The sequence below is a fragment of the Dipodomys merriami genome, unplaced genomic scaffold (genome assembly GCF_024711535.1).
Source record: "Dipodomys merriami isolate MVZ:Mamm:240054 unplaced genomic scaffold, mDipMer1.0.p SCAF_4, whole genome shotgun sequence".
In the NCBI taxonomy this organism is placed as follows: Eukaryota; Metazoa; Chordata; class Mammalia; order Rodentia; family Heteromyidae; genus Dipodomys; species Dipodomys merriami.
In genome coordinates this window covers 53,099,321-53,124,111 of record NW_027205603.1, presented here as the reverse complement: position 1 = coordinate 53,124,111, position 24,791 = coordinate 53,099,321, and the positions used below count along the sequence as shown (strand labels likewise).

The window sequence follows — 24,791 nt, the reverse complement described above, 5'->3', positions numbered from 1 at the left end:
CAACATACAAATGTTTTTGATGATAAAAATAAAAAGATTCAACCTATAGTACATAGAAAGTAAGTAATCAATGTAGTTTTTCATGAAAATATGAGACTGATTTTGGTAAGCCAAGTCATGATGACAATTTACTTATCTTAAAGTCATACATGTAAATTTCACATGGATATGTACTTTATGTGACAAATATTCCCTTCAATCAATAATAAAGAAAAGCTCCATATAGGTTGTTAAACTATTTACTTTGGAAGAAGAAGAAAAGAAGTCATCTAAAATATCTCCCTTAGAAATTTGACTATTGAGCAATGCTATATGTAAAATATTTACATTTGCTAACTTTTTTTTAAATTAAAAAGTTTTTTTTATTGTGGAAATACCATACAGAGGGGTTACAATTACATGAGCAACGTAATGAGTACATTTCTTATCAAGCATTGCTGCCTCCTTCTGTTTCCCCTTCCCATCCCTGCCCTTCCCACCCCCCAAAGTTGTAAAGTTTGTTTTTTGACATAGCATCTTGTACATTTCATTGCTGCAATGGGTCCTCCTGTATTCCTATTTAAACAATTTTTTCCCCTTTCTCTCCACAAATTATACCAACATCAAATACAGTGAAAACGGGAGTTGTACCGTGGGGGAGGGACATACAAAGCAACAAAAAAATAACTTTATAAAGATGTTAGAAACAATAGCAAGAAAGAAAAACCACTTGAGTCCTTATCTTGGGGATCATTTCGCCTAACATCAACTTACTGATTTTTTCTGTTTGTCTCAGACATACACTATTTATTGCAAATAAGGGAAACCGTGGGACCTATGTTTCTTTGGGTCTGGCTTACTTCACTTAATAATTTTTTTCCATAACTTGTTTTTTGAGCTAAGAATCAATTAAGCATTTATTTACATTTAAGTTTATTGGATCTAAAAGGTAAGTTTTTTTTTTATCTGGTCATGGGGCCTAAACTCTGGGCCTGGGCACTGTCCCTCAGCTCTTTGCTCTACCACTTGAGCCACAGCACCACTTCCAGGTTTTTCTGCTTATTGGTGCTGAGGAATTGAACCCAGGGCCTCATGCATGCAAGGCAAGCACTCTACCACTGAGCCATTAAAAGGTAAGTTTTATAGCTGGTTATAAATCTAATAGGTTTTTCTCACTGATTTAGAATTTAAAAAAATTCTGCTTAAAAAATGTGATGACTTATACCACAAGATATGAAACCAGACAGAAATTTCATGTCTTAGCTTCTTTAGTATTATGCCTTTGACAGTCTTAATATTTTTAATGGAGCTTTTGCATATGAAGATATTGATTGCCTAGCACAGGACCTGGCAAGTGATTCTAACACAGTATATCATTAAAGGAAATATTTCCTTTAAGCTGTTTGTGTAGTAGGGGCTGATGAAGGGCAAGTGTGCAGTAGGTCTTAAAGTGGATAACAATGGTTAGTTTTACTGTATGATAAAAAGAAGATATATATACACATACATATGTACACATATGCATATATACACACAATAAAACACACATATATGGGAAGAAGTTGTGGACACAATAAAACAATAAAAATATTTGAATTTTTAAGCAAAAATAATAATTCTGAATTGGCAATCAAATTCAATTGTGAATTTCCTGACAAAAGACCACTAACTGTTTCAAATGGAGGAATTATGGCTTAATGGAAATTAAAATGCTTACTTAATAACTATTACAGACAACTTTTACAACAACAACAACTTAATAATTCTTATAGTATATAAATCTGGTATTTCAGGTGCCTAAAATACTCCTACATGTCTTTCATGTTTAACTCATATTTTCTTTCATAAAGCCTTTTATAGTCTCTTAGTTATAACACACAATGACCACAAAATGTTCTATCAGACTATTATTCTATATAAATATAGATGATATCTAGATAACTCTGTGCAAAACATATATTATTCTATTCTACATATATTATTCTATATCTATCTCTATATATTCTATTATTCTATTCTCTCTCTATATATATTATTCTGTACATACACTTGTATCTAGAAGTCCCTTAAATTACACTAACTAGGAAGAGAGGATGAAGTTTGATGTATCTTCTTAAAATAGATACTGTTATTTGACTACTATATCAAACTTTTAGCTCAAGGCTGGTTGTTGAGATGTTTAATGTGTTTTCTTTTTTTAAATATAGAATAGTATATTTTAATTTTAATTTTATTTTATTTTTGTTTTAATAGTGATATTTTTAGAAAAAAAAACAACCTTCTAGCACATGAATACTGAACTGATAGGAAATTTACTTGATTAGGATCTTTTATTTTCATTGTAATTTTATTTCTCTATGCAATTAAAATTAAGTGGTCTCACATCTGCCTTCTATTTATCTCAAATTGCTAGGTAACTATGGCATACTCTGTCTTAGAGTGTTATAGTTTTGGAAGAGTATTTTAGGAAATAATGTGTCTTAACCATATTGTTTGACCTTGCAGTATTTTGGAACTGACTATGAGACTAGTCTTCAAAGAGCATTATAATAAATCATACTATACAGTAAGGGAGGACTTCCTGAATGAGCTTCTTATTTTTTATATTTATATTTATATTTTTATTTGTTGATTATGAAGTTTGAGCTCAGGGTCTAGCCTTGAACTTTTTTGCTCAAGGCTAGCTATCTACCACTGTGAGCCACATTACCACTTCTAGTTTTCTGATGGTTAATTGGAGATAAGAGTCTCATGTTTAATTCATTTTTTTAAAAATGTTTTTATTTTCCCCCCACCTTCCACCCCCACCTAAAATAACTCATATTCTTTTTCATGAAACTTTCTTGCATTGGCTGGCTTTGAACTGTGATCCTCAGATCTCAACCTCTCTGAGTTGTTAGCATTACAGCGTGAGCCACCAGTGCCCAACTTAAATGAATATATATAGTCATATATGTATATATATGTATATGTCTACATATATATATGTATATTTACTCTTTCTTTTTTCTTTTTTCTTTTTTTGGGTCCTGTCATGGGCCTGAACTCTGGGCCTGGGCGCTGTCCCTCACCTCTTCAGCTCAAGGCTTGCCTTCTACCACTTGAGCCACAGCGCCACTTCCGGCTTTTTTTTTTTTTTTTTTTTTTTTTTTTACTTATGTGGTGCTGGGGAATCAAACCCAGGGCCTCATGCATGCAAGGCAAACACTCTACCACTGAGCCACCTTCCAAGCCCCCCCCTTTTTTTTTACTCTTTGTTTTTTCCTTCCTCCCTCCCCTCCTTCCTTCCTTCCTTCCTTCCTTCCTTCCTTCCTTCCTTCCTTCCTTCCTTCCTTCATTTTTTTCTTCCTTCATTCTTTCTCTTCTTTCCCTCTCTTCACCTCCCCTTCCTTCCCTTCGCTGTTCTCTCGCTGTCTGTCTCTGTCTCTGTCTCTGTCTCTCTGTCTGTCTCTGTCTCTGTCTCTGTCTCTCTCCCTCTCCTTGCCTCTCATCTATTTTCATTTTAAGGAAATAAATCCAAAAGATTATTTCATATGTTGGATAATAGTTTTCTCCTTCAGGGAAGGCTGATTGAAGTTCAATAAGCATCTCAATGGCTAGAGAGACCCTTATAGCCTGAGAGATCAGGTATGAAGGGACAATTGATTCTGGGTTCTAGTCAAGACAGCTGTGTCTAAGGACAGCTTTCCAGCCTAAGGAAATGAAACATTCACCTAAACCCAGCCATTGAAACTGAGTATGTAAACTTGGCTTGAGGTTTAGTTCACAGTTGGTACATAGGAAATTCTATTGTTCTGGTATAGTCTTGGTGTACAACTGGTGCATAGCTAAAATAGGTTCTTTTTGATGTCAGAGCCATGTGTGGCAAAATTTGTACAATATAGTGAAAAACACAAAGGTCTTTTTTGCGTTATCACCAGAATCCATTAACCAGGATGTTGATATCCAGTCTATTTCTTGGACATCAACAGGCACAAGGGAAACTGCTCCTGAACATTTGTGATCAATAGAATAGCACTGAACTTCCGGGTAAGTGTGATTCCAAGGATAGATTCCGATAGGTTGTCAATCATAATTTATAATTGCATATTTACATTAGTCTTCTCCAAATCCGTGTTTGAAATTAATTTATTGTTGGTTTTATTTTTATTCATAAGTAGCCTGGTATAACTTATCATAATTACTTTACCATAGTACTTTCCACAGTCTCCATGTTTTCACATTTACCTGTAACCTCAGCATTCAAATTTGTGAATATGTGTCATGCATCATTTTCCCCTATTTTGGAGATAATTTCATTTTCAGTTAGAAGAGCCAAGATATAGACTCAAGGCCACCATTCATATAACAATAATCTCCATGTTTTAGTGACTGCAACAATAGAATGTCACCAAATAATAGGATGCATTTTGACATTCTAGAAGCAAAGAAATTGTTTGGAAAACTCTATTTCTACCTACATAAACCTTTTGCTCTGGAGGCTAGATATTTCCAACCACAGAACCAAAAGCATAATTTTTGTATAATGTGCAATTTTAACAGTAAATGACTTTAGAGAGCTATAACTGTATTGGCATCTGTTGGTATAACTACTCTCCTCAGATAAATATAATAAACACAGAAACTAAAACAGAAGTCTTTGTTTTAGCCAATTATGATCCTAAATGATAAGTAAAGGTATTTATTTAGTCATTGTAAAAAACTATTTCATTTAGTGAATTAGTTTGTCAAAGACTTAAATTAAGGATGATATGCACAATAGGAAATAGAAAATGAAATTAACAATGAAAGCTATTCAAGTGTAAGCAGAGATAAATCTGGCTACCCTCTTACTGATTCAAATAGACTGCAGAATTTTTATTGTACAGTCTATATGCATAAATCAGGCAGGTTTTTATACAAAGAACAAAAGACTTATTAGAAATGAAATTCCCAAATAAAAACAGTTACATATATTTTCAAACAAAAGGTAATTTGAGACAGGACAAATTTACATTCCTTTTTATGAAATACCAATTATTCTTTTTGCCTGTTAAATATTTTTGTTAGTCTCCTTTGAAAATGTAATCTAGAGGTTGACAAAACTGTGCATAGATGAACCAGCAAGATATGGGACCTTAGCCAATGGTGTTGGACAGGCATTTTATGGAGTAACAATGCAGAGAGTTATTTACCAAATCCTGAGTGTGCTCCATGCAAAGTGCTAACATTTCACAGATTTCCCCCATAAAAACTGCTATTATTACTGCAAATATCCTGATGGGAAAGATAGATTGATCCATTTGATTTGAAGACCAATACTTAAAGCTTAGGCTGAATTTTAACTCATTTTTAATCAATGCTGTGTTATTACTTCCCCTTGGCTCCCATATTTTAGGCCTCCTAGCTTCTTCTTGCCCAGATCACCTGTATACTCTATTAATGCCATGTCCTCACATAGAATTTCATTTTGATTAACTTTATTTGAAGACAGATCATGGACTGGAGAAATGAAAAGGAATCACTTCTGCTACTTTTATTCATTAATAATATAAGAAGATAGTATAAGTAAATTTGAAAGGATAACCTTTAAAATCTGAAGACATACAGATCTACTTCTGAGCAAAAATATCAGGTCTAGTGCCCTATATTTGCATTTTGGACCTAAAGTAGTAGTTCATTTAAGGTCTTTTTGCATAATTTACTTTTGCTTGGTAGCTATAAGTTTAGCACAACAAAAAGTTAATTAAATATTTCAGTAGGCTGCAATTCACATTTTTATTCTTCACTCAAACTTTTCCCCAAGTCAGTATCTGAGTTTGAGCCTTAGAGGACCAGGGTAATATATATTTAATTTGCAATGTAAGTGTTTACTAATCACAATTATAAAATTAATCTTGCAAGGCAAATTCAGGATTGTTACATATATTTTTTCAGATGTATCAAGATAGTTACTAGCTTATACCCAAAGTGTTTCTGTTTCACATGATTAGTTTTGTTCTCTGGATCTCTGACGTTTAATGTAATGTGACAAAGTTCATTTTTCAGCACTTTCTATATGTCAACAAACTTTCACGAATATATTTATCTTCCTGGGGAGAGAAAAGTTTGTGGAACTTAAGAAAAATCATATTTACAACTGTCTATTTAGAGAATGGAAAAGCTATTGTTGAAACCTAGCTGAGAGTATCAGTCATATGTGCTTAATTCCACAGCTATTTAATAAACACTCTATTCTGGATATAAACTTTTGTCATAAATAGTGAAGAAATGGCGATTGCTTCTTCGTGGCACTTCGGGATTACGAAAGGAATGGGTACATAACGACTTGTACACTTGTACATGTGTGCAAGTCGTTATGTCGAAAATGAACTTTACAACTTTGGTGGGGGGAAGGGGGAGCGGGGAGGATTGGGGGGGCAGGGGAAGGATGGGAAGGGATGGGAAGGGGAAACAAAGGAGGAGGCTACAATGCTTGATAAGAAATGTACTCATTATCTTACCCATGTAATTGTAACCCCTCTCTCTGTACAGTATCTTCACAATAAAAAAGAAAGGAATGGGTAAACAAAATATGTGGAGATATGTAATTAATTAGAGAGTTAAATTAAATAGCAAGAGCATAGATCTTGATATAAAACGGATGAAAAGAAAAGTTTCTTTATTCTGGGAATCGGGGAAGATTTGCCAAAGTAACATTTGACCTGCGGCTTGAAGGACAGACAAGACACTTTAAGTAAGTGAAGTGTGGATAGGAATCGGAGGGATTGTTAGGGAAGGAAGCAGTATGAACAAAGTCACAGTATATTCAAATCCCAGAAAAGACACCTATTTGAGAATGATCTGGAAAGATGGCAGGAAGACACAGAGATTAACATAGTTGCCCAATAGCAAGTAGTTTCTGGGTTGAAGGCTTTGTATCACTTTTAGAGGGCCCTAGAAAGCTACTGTATATATTTTTAAATAATATTCAAATTTTCTTTTTTTATTACTATGTTTTTTGTTACTGTACAGAGGGGTCACAGTTACATGAGCAAGGTAATGAGTGCATTTCCTATCAAGCAGTTACCTCCTCCTTTGTTTTTCCCCTACTATCCCTTCCCTCCCACTTCCACAACTACACTCCTCCCCTCAAATTGTAAAGTTCGTTTTTGAACATAGTGTCTTGTACATCTCATTGTTACAATGGGTCAACCTGTATTCCTATTTAAGCATTTTGTTTTTTTCCTTCCCCTCCCCAAATTAGAGAAGTGTATAAACAAGATGCAAGGCACTGACATCAAATACAGTGAAAACAGGATATGTCACTGCACCTAGCCAATTAATCTATTTTATTAGTTTGTTCCAATCTTAATAATACCATTCCTTTTCTTTGGTAAACTGACTAGGTTGATTATTCTATTGCTCAAAATAATGACCATTAACATGAATAAAATTTACAGTAATAGGAAAAATAAGCATAGCTTCTATCCATTCCTAATTGGTCTTTTGCCATAATAATATATCTTCATATATTATTTAAAATGAACCTAGCAGTCATTTTATATTGTACAAAGAAAAAAATCTGTGCTTTAGGCATTTCATGAGAGATGTAATAGCTTCAATAAAATTGGCATTGAGATAATAAAAATAGCTTGGTTTAGGTAGAGCTTATAAAATAGCAAAATTATAGACTATTCATTAAACACATACGATTAAAATGCCTGTAACCAGATTGTCTGTCATTATCAGACCATGATGAGGAGGTTAATGGCACATTAAGTATAAAATGAAGGAAGATATACTTTATAATTAATAAGTGGCTGCAAAATAAACTAATTTTGTATGTAATGCTATTCACTTTATGTAAATAGAACTTATGTAGCCAGTTATGGAGATATATTAAGCATTGTAACGCATACAGTGTACCTATATTTAGAGTTTAATTAAGGATATTGATTTGATGGTTGTCTGGTGAACTTCCAGGTGTAAATTCCAGGAACACCAGGCATTTACCTGTAAAATTTTCAACAACTTAATGTACACAGTAGAGTGTGACAGAAATGATGAAATAATTTAATGAGTTAATTGAGGATTTTGCTTATTGGATTCATGAAATATGTAAAAAATGTTGGCTCAGTTTTGAAATTATGTGGCAAGTAAAAAAGCAGAGAGCAAAGCATATTGCTTTAGGAATTGTCAATAAAAGCCTATGGTTCTGGGCCAATAGAGATAGATTTTAAATAAGTGTCAAAGATGGTATTTCAAAGCTTTCCAGAAATTGGAGTAGTAGGTCCAGAGCCTTAGATATTGTTCCTCTTACACAGTATCTTTAACAAATGCTACTCTATGAATGCTTTTGAAGATGCTTAGTACACTAATAGAGTGAATGAATGATGGTAAATATTCATAATTAATATGTAAACCCTGTGACATATTCTTGCTGAACAACAATGTGTAAAAATTTTTTAAATTATAAATTGATGATAGTGATTAACTTGCCAAACATTAAGTGGAGTTTATGTTTAACTTTGTAGTCAAGTCTATTTTTATGAACTGGGAATTATGTTACCCTGGTTGAGTTTTCTGTCTTCAAAAATTAAAATGAGAATTTATGATGGTGATATATGCCTATGCCTGTAATCTCAGCTACCCATGAGATGGAAGCAAGAGAAACATAGTCCATTATTGTCTTAGGCAAAAGTGTGAAGCCCTATCTGAAAAATAAACCAATAATAAAAGACTAGGGCATAGCTCCAGTAGTATAACACTTTATTAGTAGGTGAAAGGCTATGAGTTCAATCTCAAACACCACAATCAATAAATAAAATGAAAACACATAATAGTTGTTCAAGCATAGTTCTGTTCATTTTGTATGCTAAGTATTAACATGCTATTATAAAGTACTTTAAGACATACATACCCTCTCTCTCTCTCTCTCTCTCTCTCTATTTCTCTCTCATACACACATCACACTAGCAAAACTCCAGCTCTCATGGCTCTGTATTGGCGCTGGCTTGACTTTCATATTTCACTCAATGTTGTGCTGACACTCTATCATTCTTTGACATCGCATCCTTCTTTACCATGTATCTGGCAAGCTTATTCCAATGGTTCGTGACACAGGAAGAGGGTAAACTACTTAAATCACAGAGATCCCCAACCTATGACCAGGATCACTTTAGCTTGGAGCTTTACCCACTTAGGTAAGAACCTTTACATATTTCCCTTCAGTTCTTTACTCAAATTACTCATTGCTTCCCTAATAATTTTATCTTTATTTAAATTATTGAGTCCAGAAAGTAAAATGATTCCTTAGTAAAAATTCTTGGAAATTTTAATGATACTTAGAAAAGGAAATGATAAGTATATTAACCTGGGAATCCTTTCAGAGACTGCATTATTCTAATTGTTTCCTTAAACTCTTACATTTTAAGCTTTTATGTTGGAAATTTGGCAACGCTGCAAATAGTTTAGGGTCAAGTCATTCATTCAGGTCTATTTACTGCTCAGTATTCATTATTGACATGGAGCCTGTGAAGAAGCTCTAATTTACAATAACTTTTCAATGCTCTAGAAATAGGGTCACTTTTGGGTATAATTCAAAATTTTCCAGTTGATGCCACTGTTGAATAGCAAGACACAACAATGGGGAAAAAGACAATGAAAAAAGGAGAATAAGAAAGTGAGGTTACTTTATAGTACTACTCTAATGATTTTCTCAAATATGAAAGTGGCATAACAAATTAGTGACAAAGATTTACTTTGTATTTACTTTGCAGTCTTATCTTTGTTAGTTCAGCTAGTAAGTTCAGGGCTTGGTTCAAATTATTCCTTCCCATCTATGTTCCTCTGATGTTAAGGTCTGAAAAAAATCAATCACTGAGTTACTGCTAAGATTAATAGCTATGAGTCTCTGGAGATATAAACAATTTGTTCTTCTAACTAACTGGTACAAAATTGATTTGGGGAATAATGAAACAGCAGAAAGCAACTTTGGGGTAGGGAAAAGACCCAGAATGTAGAGAAGTAAGTTCTAATTGCAGATATGTTATCAGCTATCAGCCTTTAGTTTTTTCAGGCAATATGAAAATCTAGAAGCTTTAATCAGAAACAAGTGTGGTTACAGCAATAAAAGTTCTTGGGGAAAAAGTCACCACGTGAATTTAGTATGTCTTCTAAAGAGTAGGATGAACATTATAAAAATATGTATTTTAGATTCTTTTGAAATGAGGAAATGAGAGTTGTTAGTAAACAAATTATTGATAGCAAAAAGGCTATGGCAGATAACTATCTTGCATGGACATTTGTGGATACACAAAGCCAACAAGTATTTTATCAGCAGATTATAGAGATTTTATTGGGACAAAGGACTGCAATTTCTAGTTGTCCAAGCAGATATGACTATAAGGCAATCAATTCATCCACAACTCCTTGTAGCTTCCTAGTGCTGGACCACATTGAGGAAAGAGTAATCAGCAAAGGGACCTGGTTTCTGTTCTCTAGAGATATTGCCAAATGCCTTGGAAAATTATAATTTGCATACAGGAAAGAGACAGGTTATAAAGGAAGGCATAAAATAGACCGATTTTACTAGCCATGAGATCTTAGAAGAAATTTTTTCCATAGGAAGGGGCAAGAAATAACAACTGTTTGACCAAACCATTCTAATTTCTTTCTTTCTTTCTTTTTGTTGGTCGTAGGGCTTGAACTCTGGGCTTGGGCACTGTCCTTCAGCCCTTCAGCTCAAGGTGAGCGCTCTACCCCTTGAGCCACAGGGCCACCGGTTTTCTAGTGGTTAATTGGAGATAAGAATCTCACGGACTTTCCTTCCCCGGGCTGGCTTTAAACCATCATCCTCAGATCTCAGCCTCCTGAGTAGTTAGGATTACAGGAGTGAGCCACTGGCGCCTGGCCCTGGCCCATTCTAATTTCTATTCACCCCCTTTTCATAGACCCTAAAGAGAATCTAAGCAACAAACAACAATGATTGTCCTACAACACTTTCTTACATTTTACTTCTGCCTGCTTAGTGTGGAATTTAATGCTTTATTTTTCTTTTCATATCAAAGAAACTTTTATATCCATCCAAATAAAACCTTCTGCAGCTCTGACTTTGGATGAGGGTTAATAAGTAATTTGAAAAATATGTATTTGTAATTAGTGAAAAATAAAATCTTGAGGACTCCATAGGATGCCCTTGCTGTGGCCTCTTTGGGAGACTCTATCCATTTATCAGGTCTGAATATATTGTCTATGATAGAAATGATGATTAGAATAAAGCTTGTTACATATAAATAATTCTGTCAGTACATTTTTTATTATCTTCTTTCTAGTAAGTATACGAAAGTGTTTCAATTCAACATGTCAATTTCTGAGTATAGTGCATCTTGATCATTCTCCCTCATCTCTCCCAACCCTGCCCATCCCTTCAATTTACCTTGCTTCATGTTTACATATGTACACATGGATAATATGACTGCAATTCTTTCACCCTTCCTGTCTCAATTCATCTGGGTATAGCTTAAATGTTGCAAAAAGATTTGAGAATTTTATCACCATTTTCTTTTGCTATTGTAACTCCAGGGATGTGAGAAAGCAATTGAATTTTACCTGAGACCCAAATTTTAAAAAATAGATATTTCATGACTTTATATGTTTATTTTAATTATGAGCCAGTCTCTTGTTAATTACGAGACAATAAATTACATGGAAGTCAGCATTTAATGTAGTTTGTATTCATTTTACAGTTTTCTTATGAGTCTGATAATTTTTCTGTTACACTTGATTTTCCCATATAATAAAGTATCAAAATATTATGTAATATGATGGTAGAAGGACAGTATACATTCTGAAACCACTATATATTCAAGAACTGACTTTAGTTGAAAGCCTGTGCCCAAATGTGGGAAGAAAAGCAATATGAAGTAGCTAGACTTTACATGAACCCAGTGAAGGTGACCTCAAAGTCAAGATTCCCATTGCCTATGGAGCCTATTAAGAAGACAGATATCAGTAATTTGAAGATCAATGGGTGTTTATTTAAGGAAAAATGTCCAACTATTCCTCTAAGGCAATTTCAAGTTCACTAGGGGTCAACAAAGTCATATAATATAAAATAAAACATTTTTTCTGATGATAAGTAGCCTAAGGCATAAAACATTACAAAAATGTATGCCTCACACTCTCTAAGGAATAGATATGGAGTTATTTTAAATACAAATAAGGTTTTGACTATAATAAGATGCAAATGATAAAGAACTATCAAGACCTTGAGTCTCTATGAACACATACATAATGTAGCCCTGTGATACTAAAGGTGACTAAAATACCATAGTCACAATGAAAATAAGATTCAATAAATAATTTTAGGAAAATAACTTCTGAGGGCATCATGTTTTTATAAGTCCTAGAAACCTTTTATTCTTTTGCAGTAGAAACTAGCACCTAGAGCAAATACATTCATTTGTGAATATTTTCTTTGCATATGTATTAAAAACTTTGATCAGAAAATTTATGTGTTTAAAGCAATGGGAATATTGATTGGTCAGGAATCATACATTGCCTTTTAAGGTTAATTTCTTAGTTTTTAAAAAAAAATTTCTTTTTTTTAAATTGTGAAAATACCATACAGAGGGGTTATAATTACAAAGGCAAGGTAATGAGTACATTTCTTTTTTTTGGGGGGGTCCAGTCATGGGGCCTGAACTCTGGGCCTGGGTGCTGTCCCTCAGCTCTTCAGCTCAAGACTAGCACTCTACCACTTGAGCCACAGTGCCACTTCCAGCTTTTTTCTTTTTGCTTATGTGGTGCTGAAGAATCGAACCCAGGGCCTCATGCATGCAAGGCAAGCGCTCTATCACTGAGCCACCTTCCCAGCCCCATGAGTACATTTATTATCAAGCTTTGTTGCCTCCTCCTTTGTTTCCCCTTCCCATCCCTTCCCATCTCCCCCCACCACCCTCAATAAACTTGATTTTAAACCATAGCTAACATTCCTATTTCAATTTAATTTCAGATGTCCAATTTCCTGGAGATTAGAAAACAAAATCATCATTAACATTTCCAAATTATACTGAAAATGATTTTTTTTATTTTGAGAATACCGTACAGAGGAGTTACAATTACATTGACAAGATATCGAGTACATTTCTTATCAAGAGTTGTTGCCTCATCTTTGTTTCCCCTTCCCATCCCTTCCCATACTCCCTCTCTTCCCCCATCGTATCCTCCCCCCCACCCCCACCAAAGTTGTAAAGTTCATTTTTCGACATAATGACTTGTATATCTCCTTGTTGCAATGGGTCCACCTGTATCCCTAGTTAAACACTTTGTTTTTTCCCTTCCCCTCCACAAATTATATCAGCATCAAATACAGTGAAAGCAGGGGTTATACCGTGGGGGAGGGACATAAAAAGCAACAAAGAAGTCATCTTATAAATATCTTACAAAGAATTGCATGAAAGGAAAAAAACAAAAAAATTGAATACTTATCTTGGGGTTCATTACCCTAACATCAACTTATCTGACCTTTTCTGCTTGACTCAGACATATACTAGTTATTGCAAATAAGGGAAACCATGGCACCTATGTTTCTTTGGGTCTGGCTTACTTCACCTGATATAATTTTTTCCAAGTCTTTCCATTTCCTAACAAATGGGGCAATGTCATTCTTTCTGATGGAGGCATAGAATTCCATTGTGTATATATATACCACATTTTCTTGATCCATTCATCTACTGAGGGACATCTGGGTTGGTTCCCTATCTTAGTTATGGTAAATAATGCTGCAATAAACATAGTTGTGCTGGTAGCTTTAGTGTGGTCTTGTTTGTGATCATTTGGGCAAATACCCAAAAGTGGGATTGCTGGGTCATAGGGGAGCTCTGGTTCTGGAAAAATTAGGAATCCATGGAACCTTCCTCAATACAATGAATGCTCGATATGACAAACCTACAGCAAGTATTATACTCAATGGTGAAAAACTAAAGCCATTTCCTCTAAACTCAGGAACGAGACAAGGGATGTCCACTCTCCCCACTGTTCTTCAATGTAGTATTAGAATTCCTAGCTACAGCAATAATACAAGATACAAACATAAAGGGGATCCAAATAGGGAAAGAAGTAAAACTCTTCCTCTTTGCAGATGACATGATCTTGTACTTACAGTATTACATGGACTCCATCCGCTCCCAAATTACTCAATGTGATTCAAAACTTTGGCAAAGTAGCTGGGTATAATCAATGGCTTTTCTGTATGCCAACAATGAGAAAAGTGTGGCTGAAATCAGGAAAGCAACTCCATTCAGAATAGCCCCACAAAAAATAAAATACCTAGGAATTAACTTAACCAAAGAAGTGAAGGACCTCTATGATGAAAACTTTAAAAACCTGAAAAAGGAAATCAAAACAGAACTTAGAAAGTGGCAAAAACTCCCATGCTCCTGGATTGGAAAGATCAACATTGCGAAAATGGCAATACTTCCCAAGGCTATCTACAAATTCAATGCGATACCTATCAATATTCCAACCTCATTCTTCAAGGAAGTAGAAGAGGCAATCCAAAAATTCATATGGAACAATAAAAGACCCTGAATAGCAAAAATGATCCTTAACAGAAAGAACAATGCTGGAGGAATATCAATACCAAATTTCAAACTCTACTACAGAGCTATAGTATTCTAAACAGCTTGGTACTGGCACAAGAACAGACCCCAGGACCAATGGAATAGAATTGAAAACCCAGAAATGAACCCATACACCTATAGCTATCTAATCTTTGATAAGGGAGCTAAAAAAATAGATTGGAAGAAAGACAGCCTCTTCAGTAAATGGTGCTGGCAAAATTGGTTAACTACTTGTAGAAAACTAAAGCTAGATCCTTATATATCACCCTGCCCCAGAATCAACTCCAAATGGATCAAAGACCTCGGAGTCCAAATAGACACCCTGAAAACATTACAGGATGGAATAGGAGAAACCCTAGGTCTCCTTGGTACAGGCTGAAATTTTCTTAATTGAGACTCAGAAACACAACAAATCAAAGAAAGGTTGGACAAACTGAACTGCATGAAATTGCAGAGCTTCTGCATGGCAAAGGACATAGCTAGCAAGATCAATAGAAAGCCCACCGATTGGGAGAAGATCTTCACTAGCCATGCAACAGACAAGGGTCTCACATCTAAAATATACCTGGAACTTAAAAAGTTAAAACCCCCAAAACAAATCTTCAAAGAAACAACTGCCCAATAAATAAGTGGGCTAAAGACTTAAAGAGAAACTTCTCTGAAGAGGAAAGAAGGATGGCCAATAGACACATAAAGAAATGCTCAACCTCTCTAGCCATAAAAGAAATGAAAATCAAAACAACATTGAAATACCACCTCACCCCAGTTAGAATGGCTATAATCAAGAACTCTAATAACAACAGATGCTGGAAGGGATGTGGACAGAAGGGAACCTTACTACATTGTTGGTGGGAGTGTAACTTGTTCAACCACTTTGGAAAGCAGTATGGAGGTTCCTGAAAATGAACTATAACAGGTTATTGGATTATTGTCTTTGTTATTATTTGATTATTGCACTGTCATAAAATCACATCATTCCCATATAACAAAATGCTTAAAACAGTGTCCGATATATGTCAAATTGTCGTTTTTATTATTGCTACCAATTTTAATTTATATAAAATGATGATAAAAATTATGTAACATTAGAATTTGTTTCCTTTTAATAAAAATCTTAAGTTTAGTACAGGTAGTTAGCTACTTGGAAAGTTCTGTTTTTCTTCCAAAGCTGAGAATTTGTTTGTAATGAAAGCTATTTAATTATTCTGTGCTTACAAGACTTTTATACTATCCACTATTTGTAAAGGATTTACCCTCACATATATTAAAGAACAGCAATAAATCTATTCCCTTAATTATATATCTGAATATATATTATATAAAATTATATTTAATAATTAATATTAATAATATATACAATACATGCATTATATGTATACATATGTAAGCATATATATCTATATGTTCATATGCCCTCACACATACTTGTACATCAAGTATCCATCTTCAGGTTAATCACAAAGGCACTTGACTTTTAATGTAGTTCTTACTGGAATGATGGCTGTTTATAAAGCTATTCTATCCTCTTCTTTTTTAGGGTATACTGGGGTTTGAACCCAGGACTTCAGACTTGCCAGGATATCATGTGTCCCATACCTCCAGCCCTGTTTATTGCTTGTTATTTATACTTCTCTGCTCAGGATAGACTCACATTTTCATCCTCTTGCTCTCCCAAGTAGCCAGGAACACAAGCGTGACCAGCAGCACTCAGCTAGCGGGTCCCCTTCTCCTTACCCAACGTGAAGATATGCACTTGGTATTTAAATACAATCATATAAAGTTGCCATTTTGACTTATAAAATGACAATTGCATATCGCCCAAACAAATAGACTTCCTCAAAGTATAATTATATCAGATAATTTTTTAAATTCTCCAGACATGGAAGTATAAAAAGACCACTTGGTAACCTATTCTTTGTAAGTTTATTCATTTTATTTTTAATTATATCAAAGTACTTATGTTACTGAATAATGTCAGTTTATGTTTGCTGTTATTTGTTAATTAACAATATTTTTGTAAGGATAGTGTCTATATGATCACTTGATGTCCTATGGAATGACTAAATCAAGCCACTAATATGTCTATTAATTTATACATACATTATATCTTTGTGATGAGATCATTTCAAAACTACTCAGAAATTTTTGATTTTTCAGTACATAGGTATAACTATAGCTATGTTTGACCTTATTCTATTTGTCTGAAACTTGTACTCCCTGACCAATTTGTACTGCTCCTTCCCATAGCATTTGACAACCAGTAATGTACTCTTAGCTTTCAGTTATACTGTGTAGATGACACATATAAGTGAATTATGCATATAAGTGAATTATTTCTGTGTATGGTTTATTTCACTTAGAGTTATGACCTTCAGGTTCTTCTATGTTGTTATAGATGACACAAAATGTCCTCTTTGTGAAAGGTGATAGTCTATGCTTTATATATACCACATTTTCTGTATCTGTTCAGGTATTAGTGGACACTTAGATGGGCTCCATACCTGATGACTGAGATGAATTCAGCAAACAACATTGGATTGTAGAGAACTGTTTGAGATATATGACTTTTGAATACATATCCCCAAATAGAACTTCCAGGTTATTTGGTAGATGCATGTTTTTAAAAAAGATTCTTTATTCTTTTCTCCACAATGGCTATACCAATCTACATCTCAAAGATATACTTTTTCCATATCTTTGCCATACATGTCTTTTAGTATTATTCTATCTTATTTTAATTACTATCAATTTTCAGATTCATCATTCTATCTCATTTTGATTAGTGAGTATCAATATTTTTATGTACCTGTTGGCTACTTATATGTGTTCTTTTAGAAATGACTTTTTCATGTCCTTTGCCTATTTTCAATTATGCTATTTGTTTACTTGCTGTTGAGCTGTTTGGGTACCTAACACATTACAGATATTAACCTGCTATTAAACAGATGGTCAGAAAACCAGACACGGATGAATAGTACATAGTAGTGAGCCAAGAAATAATAGACATATTTGCAGCCAACTGAGTTTTGACAAAGGTGCCAGGAGCACACAATGGGGGAAAAAATAGTCTCTTCTAAAAACAGAGCTACAAAAACTGGGCAACTGCATGTGGAGGAAGGAAATTAGACCTTTGTCTCCCAAGATCTTCTTCTCTTTCTACAGAAAACATCAACTGAAATGCATGAAATATTTAAATGAATGCTCTAAACTTGTAAAAAAAATAACTACCAGATGAAGAGGAGAAAAGTTCTTGACTTTGGTCTGGGCTAATATATTTTGCATATAAGTCCCAAAGGACACAGAGAAGAAAGGCAAAAATGCACAGGTGTGATTGGCCTGAACTAAAAGGCTTATAAATAACAATGGAAAGCTAAAATCAAGAGAGATAAGAAATAAACATAGAATGAAGGAAATTATTTCTGAACAACACATTTAAGTTTGCTATAAACTTAAATTCATACCAGCTATTAGCACTCATCTTATTTTGCTAAGTTCCTGTTTTGTTTAACATGTATTATTTGTTTTCAGTGAATGCAAGTACACACTACTTTTACCTAACAATCTTTGAGGGATAGAGAACTTGTAGACACCATGTATGGGAACACCTGAAGGCAGTCAATGCCATTGTCTAGAGATTAAATGTAACACAGAGTCTTACATACATCAAAAATTGGAAGCAGGTAGTTTATGATGGCCAAGTTGTGTTTGGATAATAGAAAAGTAAAGAAAGCCAGGTGCTCATGGCTCACACCTGTAATCCTAGCTAATCAGGAAGGTGTCATCTGAGGATAGAGTTTCAAAACCAGTGCAGGAAGAAAAGTCTGTGAGACAATCATCTCCAATTAGCCACCAGAAAAGCAAGAAGTAAAGCTGTTCCTCAAGTGGTATAGTGCTAACCTTGAGCAGTAAAGCTCAGAGACAGCATCCAGTTCTTAGTTCAAGCCCCAGGACCAGCACCAGAAAAAGAAGAAAAACAAAAAAGTAAAAAGAACTTACAGAGGCTCCCATGACAAAAGTGAATTTTGACTATTGGTATTCTTCTTAAGTGCAAAAATATGTCTGAGACATAGAGAAAGGGAGGGAAGGTAGGAGGGATAGAGATAGATGGGGAGAGAGTCGGGGGTTAAGTAGGGAAGGAGGGAGGAATAGAGAGATTTCCTGAAAGCAGAGCAAGTCACTGGCTAGAGCCCATAAAAGCCAGTGATTGAGGATGTGAGACAATCCAATATGTATTTCCATTTAAGGTCAATCTGTATCAGGGGTGTTATCAGTCAGCCTTTGTACATTTCTGCTTCAAAATTGGTTTAAATGGTCCCATTGTGCATGCTCAGTCACACCATGCTGATTCCATCCATGCAATCATAATTCCATGGAGGAAAGTAAAATGCTGTAACTTCTCCATCCATACCTGTTACAGAATTCATATTAGAATTTAAGAGAAAAGAAGGCTAGAGAGATTTCAGATGTTAGATGAGAAGTTTCAACAATTTGAATAATAGAGAAATCAAAGATTGAATTTAATGGTGTCCTTTGGGCAGCTTACGCTCACCAAACCTCAAATCATCTCTTTAATGTAAAATTGAAGCAATTAAAACTCTTGGGGCACTGGTGGCTCACACCTGTAATCTTAGCTACTCAGGAGGCTGAAATCTAATCATCGTCGTTTGAAGCCAGCCCCAGCAGGAAAGTCCATGAGACTCTTATCTCCAACTAACCACTCCAATTAACCAGAAAGCCAGAAGCTGTAGCTCAAAGTGATAAAGTGCTAGCCTTGAGTGAAAAAGCTCAGGGACAGTGCCCAGGCTCTGAGTTCAAGCACTACAACCAAGAAAATTAACAATTAAAAAAAATTAAAACTCAGATGATATCTTTAATTTGATATGTAATAGAGAATATCAATCCTAATAGTTTAGGAATCAATATCTTATTTTGCTTTCCCAGTGATAAGGATCACAGTATCACTATAAATATTGATTTGGAATAATAATCAATGTTCTTTTGGAAGTCATAGGGCTTGAACTCAAACACTCATGCTTGTCATGCAAGCATTCCACCACTTGATACACACACACTCACAGTTCATCTTTGCTTTAATTATTTTTCTGATGAAGTCTTTGGATTTTTCCCTGAGCCAACCTGGGCCCATGATCCTCCTGCCTGAGCCTGTAAAGCTAGGATTAGAGGAAAGCCATGAACCACTGTTGTTTGGCTTGTATGTTGAAACACTGTCTTGCTAATTTGTTGTCCAGAGTTTTTTTGAAACTTGATCCTTCTAACCTCTGCTTCCAGAGTAGATAGGATTACAAACTTATCCAGCCCATGTGTCCCTAAAATCCTTAATAATTTTGCTAATTCATACTAAAATTTCAATAAGTATTTATGACAAAGACTTACCTAAAAGACACTATAGTAGCAAATAGGTAAGTGACAGCTAAAGTAATCCATTTTCTAATAATAACAGAACACTGAATTATTGAACCTATGTTGTCTAATGTTACAATGATTCTTTATGATTGGTGGTCAGTAAAACCGTATTTGTCATTTCCAGATCTTTAATAAACATTACAATGAACGATTAAAGATGTTCTCTGTTATAAAAGCTTTTAGAGAAATAGGGTTAATATGTTAATAAGACTAGGGTATTCAGAAGAAGATAACTGGAAAAAAACACCTAGTCAAATAAATTTCTGATCTTGGCGACTAGAGTTTATTATTGAGTGTAAACATCACAAAACATTCATGTGATTATCATTTTAACAAAATAATACAGATGCATAGTGATAATTAAAGGTATATACATATTATATCTGAATTGAACTGAAAATTAAATGTGCTGTTCAATTAAATTCTGTTGTTAGTTTTATTCTTTTTACCTGAACTGCTGCTGATTTTTTAGTTCCTCTCTTTTCAATCACTTTACTTCCTGAATTTTTTGGTTTTTCAGGTATCTTGAGGTCCCTAGGGACTTTGTATGTGCTGCTCCCCCCTGGAACTCTGCAGGGAGAGGCAAAATTGGATTCTTCCTCCCATGTCTGATCAAATGATACCTTAATAAGACTGGCTTTTCCAGACTACTCCATAGTAAATGACAACACTTGGCTCTCCTCACAAACATTTTTTCTCGTTGGTTTCATATCACATAGCATCATCTGCCTCCATGTATTTGTTTATATGCCATCTTCCCATCACCCCAAAAATATAGTTTAGTTTATGGATATGTACAGGCCCAGCACAACAACAGTGCATGAGAAATAACAGGATCAAGGACATATCTTTGAATAAATGCATGCACTTCATTAGATACTTATGGATTACTATGAGCAAAGTAATGTATGATGTGTTGAGAAAATGCCAGAAAATGGTTTAAAAATGAATGAAACAAACTCAGAACTTAGTGAGATAAAGAAACAATGACATATGAGACAAAATGTAGACATTATAAAGAAAATCACTAATAGATCATCCGGAAAGAGAGAAGAAAAAGATGTTGCTTCGGGAACTAGAGAGGACTTTATGAAGAATGAAGTTTAAGGGAAGTTGTGAATGGAGATTTCTTCATCTGAAAAGACAAGAAAGAGAAGGCTATGTATAACAGGAAGATGCTGGCCAAGTAGTATAGATAGAAGAATACAATGTGAACTTTGTAGACCAGTAGCCTGATAAAGACTAACATATGTGTTAACAGGAAGGAGGTAGCAAGTAGATAACAATTGGGCAAATGTCAATGTTATAAGGTCAAGTTTGAATTCATTTTCTATTTCACATAATCTTTTCTAATTTCTATTATATTTTCTAATTTCAATTACTTTTTAAAGTGATTTTTAGCCATTGAGAATATAAGGATTTGGTAAGATATTGAAATGCAATGAGGTCTGCTTATGGGATGTGGCTACTTTTTCATATGAAGCCTATGGTATCCAAAATGACTATAAATTTAGTATCAGCTTTAAAAAATGTATTTTTTTTAGTGGTACTGAGGATTGCACTCAGGACCTCATGCTTATGAACCAGGTCCTCTGATACTTATGTGATGCCTCTAGCCTCTTTTTGCCTTGATTATTTGTTTATTTACTTATTATTATCTTCAAGGGGATGCCTTGTACAAGGAGATGCCTTGGTTATTTTTGATGAAAATAACGTTATTTCGAAATCAGCCTGAGTTGAGATCTTCCTAATTGTGACTGGGAATGACCAGCAGGTGTCACTCCACCAGCCTTTGCATTTCTGTTCTAGTTGGTATAAATATGCGTGGCCACCAATGTGTCCAGCCATTGGTTGAGATGGAGTTTCATGGATTTTTGTGCAGTGTAGCTTTGATCTGTTGACTATGAGTAAATTTCCCTTCAAAAATAATGAGGGTGTATGAGACTGCACCACCACACCCAGATATTTCACATTTTATCCCGAATTTGCTGATATTTACAAAAGGTGATGTGGTATGTGGATTCGTGTGTATTTTAAGCAGAATGACCATCTTTTTTTTAAAGAAACTTGAACACATATTTAGAACTTAAAAAATAAGATGTCTGTCTACATGTGCGTAGGGTTGTATGTCCATGTAAACATGTTTTGTGCATTGAATAGACCATAATTAATAGTCATATGGATTCTTGCAGTAACTCAAGAAACTCCACTGTCACTTGTGAACTTAAACCAGGTAAGTGCAGAGCTACCATGTAATTGACAAGAAACTATCAGATGTGCCTCAGTAGGAGACGCTACGGAGCAACTTCGGGTTAGAAATAGATCTTTGCCAAATGTTCTTCCAGCACAATGTACTGAAGTTTCTGAGGATATTGACAGAAGAAAATGGATTGTAACTCATGAAGTTCCTAAGTACTGGCCAAGATTATGGTTAGAGAGTTTTGATGGTTAGTCACCAGGTCCCTGAAGTGATCTCACTAAATAGATCCATGATAGAATGTGTAAGGGGGATAAGCTTTCTGAAATGTACCACTAACAAGAAAAATGAAGAGCTGCTCACATCAAATAAAAATGAACTGTTAAATATCGAAATTAAGGTTCCCTCTCTCTTCTTTACCATAGTATAAGGGTTATATTATTTACATAATTCTATCTTTATTATCAAATAGACTCTATGCTGTAATTCAATTCTGTATTTCAAAAATACATCCTTATTTGTTCTTTAAAAAAGTGTCTTCATGTGCTTTTCAAAGCCACACACTGTTTTTCTCAAGGTCAACTAGAGTTCCAATTTATATATAAAACCCATTTATATATAAAATGGGTTCAAAGTATCCAAACAGAAGCCTTGCATTTGAATAAACATCATTTCCATATATGAACTGTTAATTTAAAAATAAATCCAAAAGAAAAAGCTGTTTATACTAATCACAGTTCCCAAATCATTCTGATTTGTAAATATAGGAGTACATTTCCTAAGACTTACTTTAACTGATCTCTACCTTTTGGCTAAAAAGAAAAAAATATCAACATTTGCTACATGTAAACACTGGAAAATATGCCTCCTAAATTCTGTATCTATTGGAAGCTATTAGGTTGTTATGCACAGGTAAGGTTTTCTACTGTGCATGAACACGGAGGCCATTTGTTTTCCCGTGCAAATGTTCTCTGAAAAGCAAAAAGGGGATATAGCCTACTCCCTTCTCTTGTATCCGAAATGTAGACATGGGTAAGGAATAGACTGCAAAGCCCCACATGAATTTTCAAAGGCTCAGTGCAAATTACCCCTTAGCATATCTCTTTAAGTATGTTTGATCTCCTCTTTTTGAAATCCTTGACTCTGCCACATGCACTTCTGCTACTCCTTTTACCAGATCCTCTAAAAGGAAGTTGCAGTGATTTTACTGAATGGTAGCATAACATCTTCAGGAATGAAAAAAATTAGAAAGTTTATTTTATGTATTTTTGAAATTTTAAAGAGAATCACACAATAATTTCTTTTTACTCCCTACAAGAGATTTTTGTTAAATGTGTGATTATTACTTTAATTAGAGTACAATTGCCTCTAGGAGAGCTTTTACATGGATGAAACACACACACAATATATGATCAAAAATAAGAATGTTCTGAACTTTGGTTGTGTGATAATGTAAATATTTTCATGTCTTCATTGGATGGCAAACAATTACATTACATTCCACTTTTGCAAATATTATTAGTGTAAGATAGAAATCCATTTAACGATTCTATTTGCTTTTATTACTAAGCTTTCTATGTACTTTAATTTTATTACATTTCTTCTGTCTGATATTTTATATAATTAAAGTATTGAAACAGTTAATATAACATTATATAACTAACTGATATAATTAAGCATAAGTAATACATTAGATTTTTTTAAACTAAAACATTCCAGCATACCCTACTGTGTCCATGTCTATATAATTACACATCTTCTGACTTGTCTCATGTAATTCTCAATTTCTTCCTGCTGCTTAATCACAGAATTCAGCAAGTACATTTTTAGGGGAGGGGGTAGTCAGTACAATTTTTTTGTGAATCTTTTATTTGCCATATGCATTAGAGTGATGATTACCCACAAGGGGAAAAATGAGTAGGTATATAAAAAGATACAAGAGTAAAAGGTGCAATATGGCTTTCAAGTGCATGCATAATTTAGATTCATTCTTGTAGAAGGAAATCACAAGGAAATTAATCAGCAATATATTTGGAGACTTTATACCAATCACTTGTAGAAGAAAAAGTAGCAGTTTCTTGATCACAAGAAAGCAGTGGAATCAAAAGGCAATCAGGCACATAGAATGAAACTGGCAATTCCAGCCCTTAGAGCTTTTTGTGGTGTACAAAACTTCTTTGAAGAATAAAAATGGCAGTTTTCAGTTCTTAAGTGAAAATAAACCAAACAATAACTCATCACACTAAAATTACATTCCAACCACAGCTTTGGTTTTTGGTAGGTTATTTATTACTAATAATCTCTCTGTTTTAAAATAGATATATTGGATACCATCAAGACAGAATTAAGAGTTAAAAGATAATGAAACTGAATAGACTTTGAGCATAGCTGCTATTACCTGTCTGAATGGTAAATAGAGTCGGGGCATTTGGGGCTTAATTTAGTCATGTATACTTTTACATATAGGTAGGATACGATAATAGTTGGATTTAATAGAGTAAGATGTGGATGTGATTAGAAAGCTTTCCATGAGAGGCATATTGCTTTGCTATGAAACAGTTTTATTGTAAGCCTCTGCTCTTCAGCTAAATTTCGTGTTTTTCAGT

General features: G+C 34.3%; 1 protein-coding gene across 6 annotated transcripts in view; it reads right to left on the bottom strand.

The window, feature by feature from the left end:
* The window catches only part of Ralyl (RALY RNA binding protein like), a 698,968-nt gene that overhangs the window by 196,169 nt on the left and 478,008 nt on the right, over positions 1–24,791 (bottom strand). The window lies entirely within an intron of this gene.